The sequence below is a fragment of the Anneissia japonica genome, unplaced genomic scaffold (genome assembly GCF_011630105.1).
Source record: "Anneissia japonica isolate Jap-2015-1 unplaced genomic scaffold, ASM1163010v1 scaffold4464_len47620_cov111, whole genome shotgun sequence".
NCBI lineage: Eukaryota > Metazoa > Echinodermata > Crinoidea > Comatulida > Comatulidae > Anneissia > Anneissia japonica.
In genome coordinates this window covers 40,297-48,385 of record NW_022737323.1, presented here as the reverse complement: position 1 = coordinate 48,385, position 8,089 = coordinate 40,297, and the positions used below count along the sequence as shown (strand labels likewise).

Genomic DNA, 8,089 nt, shown 5'->3' with positions numbered 1-8,089 from the left:
TCATTTTGCACTGATACAGCTGGAGAACACAGGTAGGTACATATTCTCCTCTCAAAAAGTATTTTCATTTTTATAATTTAGGGTTTATCTTCTTTGTAAATACAAATAGATACTGAAGCCAATCACTTGAAGTATTGGAAAATCGCAAAGTAAACTTTAAATATCAACTGCCAAATCTTATGTATGAGCAATGCCTTATTTATATAATATATATATTATACACATTTAAAAAAAAAAATTAAATAAGGATAAATAGTTGAAAATATAATAATAATAATAATAATAATAATAATAATAATAATAATAATAATAATAATAAGCCAAATTTGTTAAGGCAATGATGTAGAAAAAAATACATTTTTTATTGATTTTTTTGTGAGGATTTAATTTTTCATGTATTTATGCATTAATTGATTCATTGATCTGACTGGTTAATTGATTGCTTACCTTGGCCCCAACTTCTACTGAGGGTGTGAAAATTCTTGGCTGTCTTGTACTGTATGACATGTATTGGACATCATCATAGTTTATGAGTACTTAAAAGTAGTATCAGACTTATTCATATTTTGACATCATTTTTCCACCAGGTTCTTATCAATTAGAATAAGAATTAGGTTCTTATCAGATTCTTATCCTGCTCGCCATGTTATCTTTGGCGGTCCAACTGGTCTTCTCTGGCACCTCCAACTTTCTGGCCACATTCAGCACTCTGCTTTACATGACCATCGCGGTGTCTCATCATCAGGCACTCATCTAGAATTAGTTACAATGCTGCCCTCATACTGTAGCTTTTATTTCTTGTTTCACTTACTTATTTTTTTAAAGATTAAATAAAAATAAAGATAAAATTTTGTTTTCTTATTTAGCAAATAGTTTTGTCAAAATCCAGACAGAGGAGAAAATAAAAATAAATATTTTTAGTGAATGTCAAATAGGATGGAAATGCTTCAAATTTATATAATTAGAAAGAAATATACAGTACATATCTTATCATCTGAGGGCGTAATAAAAATGAAGTAAATCATCTTATTTTTTTCTGAAATTTCCACTTTTTCGTAAAATTTTATTTTTATTTGAAATCATCAATATTTGCAGTAGGCTGGTTTGATTAAACAAGGTACAGTATTTAAACATGTCTGGCCTTTAGTTGAAAGAAGGGGTGTGACCTGTCTCTTATACACATCTTTCTATGGAAAATTAGAAATTTGGGATGGGGACCAATGGCTGCAGTGCAGTCACCCAATTTAACTACAACATATGAGAGACACGTACAAATACAAACATTGTCCGTTAACCTACCAAACTCTCAATAAAAGGTGATCCAACAATCTCAACTGGTTTTGAATTGTGTAATGTGAATTATAGAGTAAAACAATAATATAGGAGGCATTAAAACAAAGAACATGTACTGAACATTCACATCATTTGTACAATTACAAAAACAAGTCTTTAAGATATTTTGCCAACAATACCTTTATCGTATTAGGAGTTTTGTGGTAACGTAATAATAGTAAGTCAAAATTCGCAATAATAATATAGTAAAAAGTATGCATTTTCTTATTGATTTTTGTGATGATTTATTTACAGTATGCATGTATGCATGGTTATTGATTAACTGACTGAATGATTATTGAGCAATAACACAAACACATTATTTAAAAAAAAATTTTCTGCTTGTTCTAATGATGTTTTGTAAGCTAATAGTTTATTATTTTCACATTTTCTACTCAATTAAGCACAAACAACCTGTGTTTTGTAGTAAAATTTTGAAATTGTATTTTGATAAATACACTAGGCAATCGTACTATTTTTTATAAGGGAAAAATTGCTGTGTTTAGTTTCAAAGTACAACAGCATTTAGCTATGCCTATGTGCCTATATTTTAGGCCTAATTGCCAAACATTACCCACCCCATTAATAAAAATGAAGTAAATCTTCTATTTTTTTCTGAAATTTCCACTTTTTCGTAAAATTTTATTTTTATTTGAAATCATCAATATTTGCAGTAGGCTGGTTTGATTAAATGTTAACGCTTCTTTTTTTTTTACAAGCTTATAGGTATCATTGATCACTTTACTTTCAACACTAGAATGACAAAAAAAAAAAAAAGAGAAAGAAAGACCAAGAAAGCAGAAATCTCCTGAAAATTAACCAATCTTAATACGTAAAATCATAATATATACATAATTTAGTAGTAGTAGTAGCCCAGGGGTGCCAAATCTCAAAGAGTCACAAGGATCGCCAGCAAAACAAGATGGCCTATGGCAATTCCCCAAGAAAGCAGAAATCTCCTGAAAATTAACCAATCTTAATACGTAAAATCATAATATATACATAATTTAGTAGTAGTAGTAGCCCAGGGGTGCCAAATCTCAAAGAGTCACAAGGATCGCCAGCAAAACAAGATGGCCTATGGCAATTCCCCAAGAAAGCAGAAATCTCCTGAAAATTAACCAATCTTAATACGTAAAATCATAATATATACATAATTTAGTAGTAGTAGTAGCCCAGGGGTGCCAAATCTCAAAGAGTCACAAGGATCGCCAGCAAAACAAGATGGCCTATGGCAATTCCCCAAGAAAGCAGAAATCTCCTGGAAATGAACCAATCTTGCGCAAATTCCTAATATTTACCTGTTTATACTACAGTACTGTAATTATCAATGGTCTCACGCAAGTCAGCTGCTGATGAGTATCACCATGTGCAGCTAAATAAAGTTACATGTGTTTTTAAGAAGCTCATTAACCAGATCTCCAGCAAGTGACTTCTTCCAACTTAGGACCCCTGAGTAGCTGTGTTGGTCTCAACTAAATCAGTAAAAAAATATATCAAACAGCACTTTTAATACACAAAATATAATTCATTGAACACCAAGCTTTTTCTTTATGCAATCAACTTCTTCAGGTTGCTATTTTAATATGTAATTTTTTTTTTTTTATAGTGCATATAATGGTCCCATGATTTCCAAGTTTAAGGATCATAATGATTTCTACTCGTATGTTAATATCAAAGGAATGGTCTTCAATGGAGATTGTGTATACTGGAAACCAATAAGAACAATTTGAGACAGGTATGTGTACAGACTCTTCCTATTCATGTGATACTGCAGTGTTTTGGGGTATAAGCACCTCTTCTATGCCTGCCCTTACTCTATAGGTTACATCTGATTTTATGTATGTTCCCCCCCCCCCCCCCCTTTCCCCCCCCCCCCAATCCCAATCAACAGTCCAGGTTTTGAATAAGAAGCTCAGTTGATTTTTTACAAATACTCTCAGGTAAAAAAAAGATCTTGCTTTTGATTTGTTCATGCAATGTTGAAAATTCGCCTTCAAATGCCCTTCCCTATAAAGGTGAAAAGGTTTTTATGAATAGAGGGTTTCTCGACTACCTTTCAATATATATTGACCAGGGGTGTGACTAGAGATGACATAGGAATGCCCAACAACACATCAAGTGGTCATTTCTAAACCTCTGGCAATAACAATACAAAATACAATAAAATGTATAATAGGACGGTACTATGTAATATGCAGGTTGTTGGTTTTATAACGAGATAATTATATACTCTCAATGGATTTTTTTTAAACAATGATGATAAAAATGTCAATAATAAATATTATACAGTGGTGGGGTTATTGTTATTTATTTATTTTAGGTTTTTGTTAATGATTTAATGGGTAAAGCATAAAGACCTTGTTTATTTTCACTATATAGTTCTACCTGTTAATATCACTATATGCAAATCAAAAAAATAAAAACATTTCAGTAGTAAGTTTCACTTAGGAGAAAAAAATCCTTAAAAATTGAACAACAAATTTATTATCAATTACATGTGGGTGCACTAAAGCATAGTGGTTATCTATTCTTTAATCTTTGTTTTTCTTCTTTTAAGAATTTTACTATACAAGAGACAGTTGAGATGCATTTATGCCACTAAATCCACCTAGTAGCCCTCAGCAAGGCAGAAGCCCTATTGGGTCATACAGAGACTTAGCAGTGGAGCCATGATCACACCCGGTAAGTTGATAGTAATTCACAAATTGCACTACTTCATCACTGGTAATGATAATAGTGATATACTTATAAGGCGCATAATATAAATTCGTTTCTATGTAAAAAAACCACAGCCCAAGTGCACATAAAAATAGAAAGAATTTTAAACAAAAAGCAAAAGAAAAGGAATCAAGTTCAGAATTAAAATAAAGAAAAAAGATGGTATTTGAGCCAAGAATTGAAGACAGTCAAACAGTCTCAGATAAATGGGTAACCAATGGAGACGATGTACAGTTTGGAAGTATCACCAACATTGAGCATCATTTGCACGCATTCGATCCTCCCCTAAAAAACTTGCACCTTCCCATTTAAAATGTTCAAGGCAAAGTATATCATGCTCAAGTAGATAAAAAATCACCTTATTTTTGTAAACTAACATTTCCTCACTTAAACGAGTCCTCCACTTCGCCACCCCCCCCCCACATTAGCCCCTTCCCCATTTCCAGACTAGATACACCACTGACTGTAGGAGATTTTTATACCGATATTAGATAGAATATTTAATAACAACAACAGTATTTTAATTGATAGATGAATAACCGATATGTCTTTATTAACATGTTATAGTATGCAATAATCTATTTTTTCTGATCTTCCAGCAAAAAACACAACCATCAACTTCAGAAGTTTTACACCAGAAGCAGAAAAATTCTGTTGCAGTGAAATCTATAGCGAGAAGCAGGGATTCGCTGGTTTCATATGGACCAATTAAAAGCCAGCAAGCCAAGCAGAGTACCCAGTTCACATGTCAGGATGAATGAGTCTTATTTCAATAGCGCCCTCTATGACAGTGTCTGGAGTGCAGTTGAAACATTGAATAGTGAAAGTAAAGAGGTAATAGAGCATCTGTTTTTCTATTTATATAAATTTGATTTATTTTGATGGACAAATTGAAAAAGCATCACAAAAAAAAAGCAGTCAAAATAAGAAAAAAAACAAACAATATATTTGAATGGCATAGTAATTATACTACTATACATGCTTCAACCTCAATTCTAATTGTGAATAATTCAGTAGTAAATGAACACAGATAAACCATAGAGAGGATAAACTAAGGATAAGGTTGTTTACAGTGAAGTAGTACTTAGATGTTAGGATAGCAGGGGTCCCAAGTCTCCTGGAAACCATGGAGTTTGAATTCGAGGATCAGCCGCTGTAGATCTCCCGGAAATTAGTTTTTCCATCTTTGAGGAGCCAAGCGATCAGACTCCTATTAAAAGCCACCGCTGGCCGGGTTTGAACCACGGTCTTCAGCACAAGAAGCAGGAACAATACCTCTGAGTCAACTGCTCAGCCCATGGGTCTTAATAGTTTGAATATCAATGGGATCAACAATACATTGTTCTTGTAAACTTCTCATCATCTTTATCAATAGTGAAGATGTTTGTATATATTTTTATTTTGTGCAATACCTTTGATAAAAAAAAATAAAATAGGAAAACCAAATGGGGTTCAACATACATTAAATACTGCAACTCAGTTGATAGAGCATCCACACAGTTATCACATGAGGCTAGTCGAGTGGCCGAGCGGTAAAACAGAAGAAACAAGTTGCCTAAAATTTTGCTACTACAAGATAATTAGAAACAATAATATAATGAATGGCATCATACTCAAAAGTGATGTGCAATGGGTAAATGATAAATTTTGTTGTGCGTAGGGTACTTTAGCAGGCGTGTGTATTTTATTTTATTAATTGTTTGATAAATCAACCTTAATTGCTTTGCCAAATGGTTCGTCCACAGCAAGTACCCGCTGTCGTCGCGCTCTTCTTCGCCTCCTCATGTTCACGGCGAAATCAAAGTTGGATTGGACAGTAAATCCATCCACATAACATCGCATCATTGTAGCCATAAGAGTGGCTAGTAGCATAGCTACATGTTCAATTTGTAACATTACCATTACAGTACAGTATTCAGAGAATTAAACTTCAATACAAATCGTTCCCGCGTATCGTTTAAGCAAGCAGAAGTAAGCAAAGAATGGGTTGATGGGATTGGTGTTTCTGAATGACCGTACAAAATTACTTCCGGAATAGTTTCGTTATTTATTTTTATTTACTTAACATGCATTAAATATATTCTTATTTTGAAATGAGCATTTAAGGATATTATTTTTATATTCTGTTATTATTCTTATTTTTATTTATTTTTTTATTTTTTATATAATTATATTATACTAATGTTTTCTAGCAACAGATTTTTTATTTCCGAAAGTAGATTCTTATTCTGAAATTAGCATTAAAGGCTATTATTTTAAAATTACTATTCTTATTTTTATTAATTTTTTTGGCAATTATACCCTACCACTGACTTGGTTGACTTAGTAGTACAGCCACAGGCTGTAGACGAAATCGAGTACCTCCTTGATTATAATAATTATAGGCAGTGGCTTACGTATCTTGGGGTGCGCGGGCACAATATAAATTTAATAACAACATTTAAATTGATTAAATTAATGACCAAGATGTATTTATTTACATATATATTATTCATGGTTTTTCGTGGTCTATCTTCCAGCAAAAACAATCAATTTCAGAAGTTTTCTTTGACAAGCAGAGAAATTCTTTTCCAATTGAAAGCACAGTGAAATCTATAGCGAGTAGAAACAGGGACTCGTTGGTTTCAGATGAACCAATTACAAGCCAGCAAGTTGAGCAGACTACCCAGTCCACATATGACAGCATGAATGATGAGTCTGATCTCAATAGCGCCCTCTATAATTATAGTTTCAGGAATGCACTTGAAACATTGAATAGTAACAGTAAAGAGGTAGAGCATCATTTTTTCTTTTATTTTAAAATTTGTGTGTATTTTGTTTGACAAAATTGTGGAATCAACTTAAATTAAAAGGGCATCACAAAAAAACATCAAAATCAAGTCAAAATAAAAGAAAACATCGAAAGTGTCATTAAATGGCATAGTAACTATCATTACATGCTTTAAAATCTCAATTCCTAATTGTGATAGTAAATAAACAGAGAAACCAATTATGACGGAGTTCACTAAATTTATTGATATCGAAACACATTCTAAAGGTGACAATCAAACAAAAACCAGAACACATGTTTTGAGCAAGGAGGCTCTGATATTAGCCACTGACCATCTTCAATTTTGTAAATAAGTACAATATGAATTAAAAAAAATGAAAATCGTTTGTCGACAAGCTCAATAAAGACACAAAGCTTTAAAAGAATTGTATATGCCCCGTATGTAAAATTACAACTTACAAAGCTAAATCATAGCACTGGCATATCTAAGTGGTAGAGGGAGGGGGCAGTTTTCACTCCCTCCCCATTGAAAATGAAAAACTATACTCTCAAGTAGATATAAAATCACCTTATTTTTACGAGCTAGCTCCCCCTCACTTAATCATCGATACCCCAAACTTCACATTCACTCCACCATCAGGCACCACCATTTCCAGACTCCTTGATATGTCATTGACCATAGGAGAACTTTACCAATGTTAAATACAATATGATTTATGTGTATGTATGTATTGATTAGATGATTTTCTGAGATGTCTGATTTACATGTTATATTATGCATTAGTCAATTTTCATATGTGGGGGGGGGGGAGGGCGTCGCAGGCCCCCCCCCCCCCCCCCAAATCAATAGCCCAGGTTTTGAACAAGAAGCTCAATTGACTTTCACAAATACTTTCAGGGAAACAAATCTTGGTTCTGATTTGATCTTGCAGTGTTGAAAATTTGCCTTTTAAATGCACTTCCCTATAAAGTTGAAAACCTTTTCATGAATAGAGGGGTTCTCCAAATGTATTTAACTACATATTGACCAGCGAGGTTTTTAGAGTTGACATGGGAAAGCCCAACAACACATCAAGTGGTCATTTCTAAACCTCTGGCCAATAACAATACAAAATAAAATAAAATGTATAATACTGGGGCGGATGCAGGGGGTATGCAGAGGGTGCGATCGCATCCCCCTAAATTGTATTAAGAAAAATAATTGTTGTATTATATTGTTGATATTGTGGCGGTTTCGGCCAAGCAGTCTCAGTCTAGTCTAAGTCC

General features: G+C 33.2%; 1 long non-coding RNA gene across 1 annotated transcript; it reads left to right on the top strand.

Moving 5' to 3' along the window:
• Nucleotides 1–4,881, top strand: LOC117117320. Its single transcript, XR_004446886.1, has 4 exons — nucleotides 1–32; nucleotides 2,942–3,070; nucleotides 3,893–4,017; nucleotides 4,653–4,881. It is a non-coding gene; the product is annotated as an uncharacterized LOC117117320 (long non-coding RNA).
• Nucleotides 4,882–8,089: the final 3,208 nt, after the last annotated feature.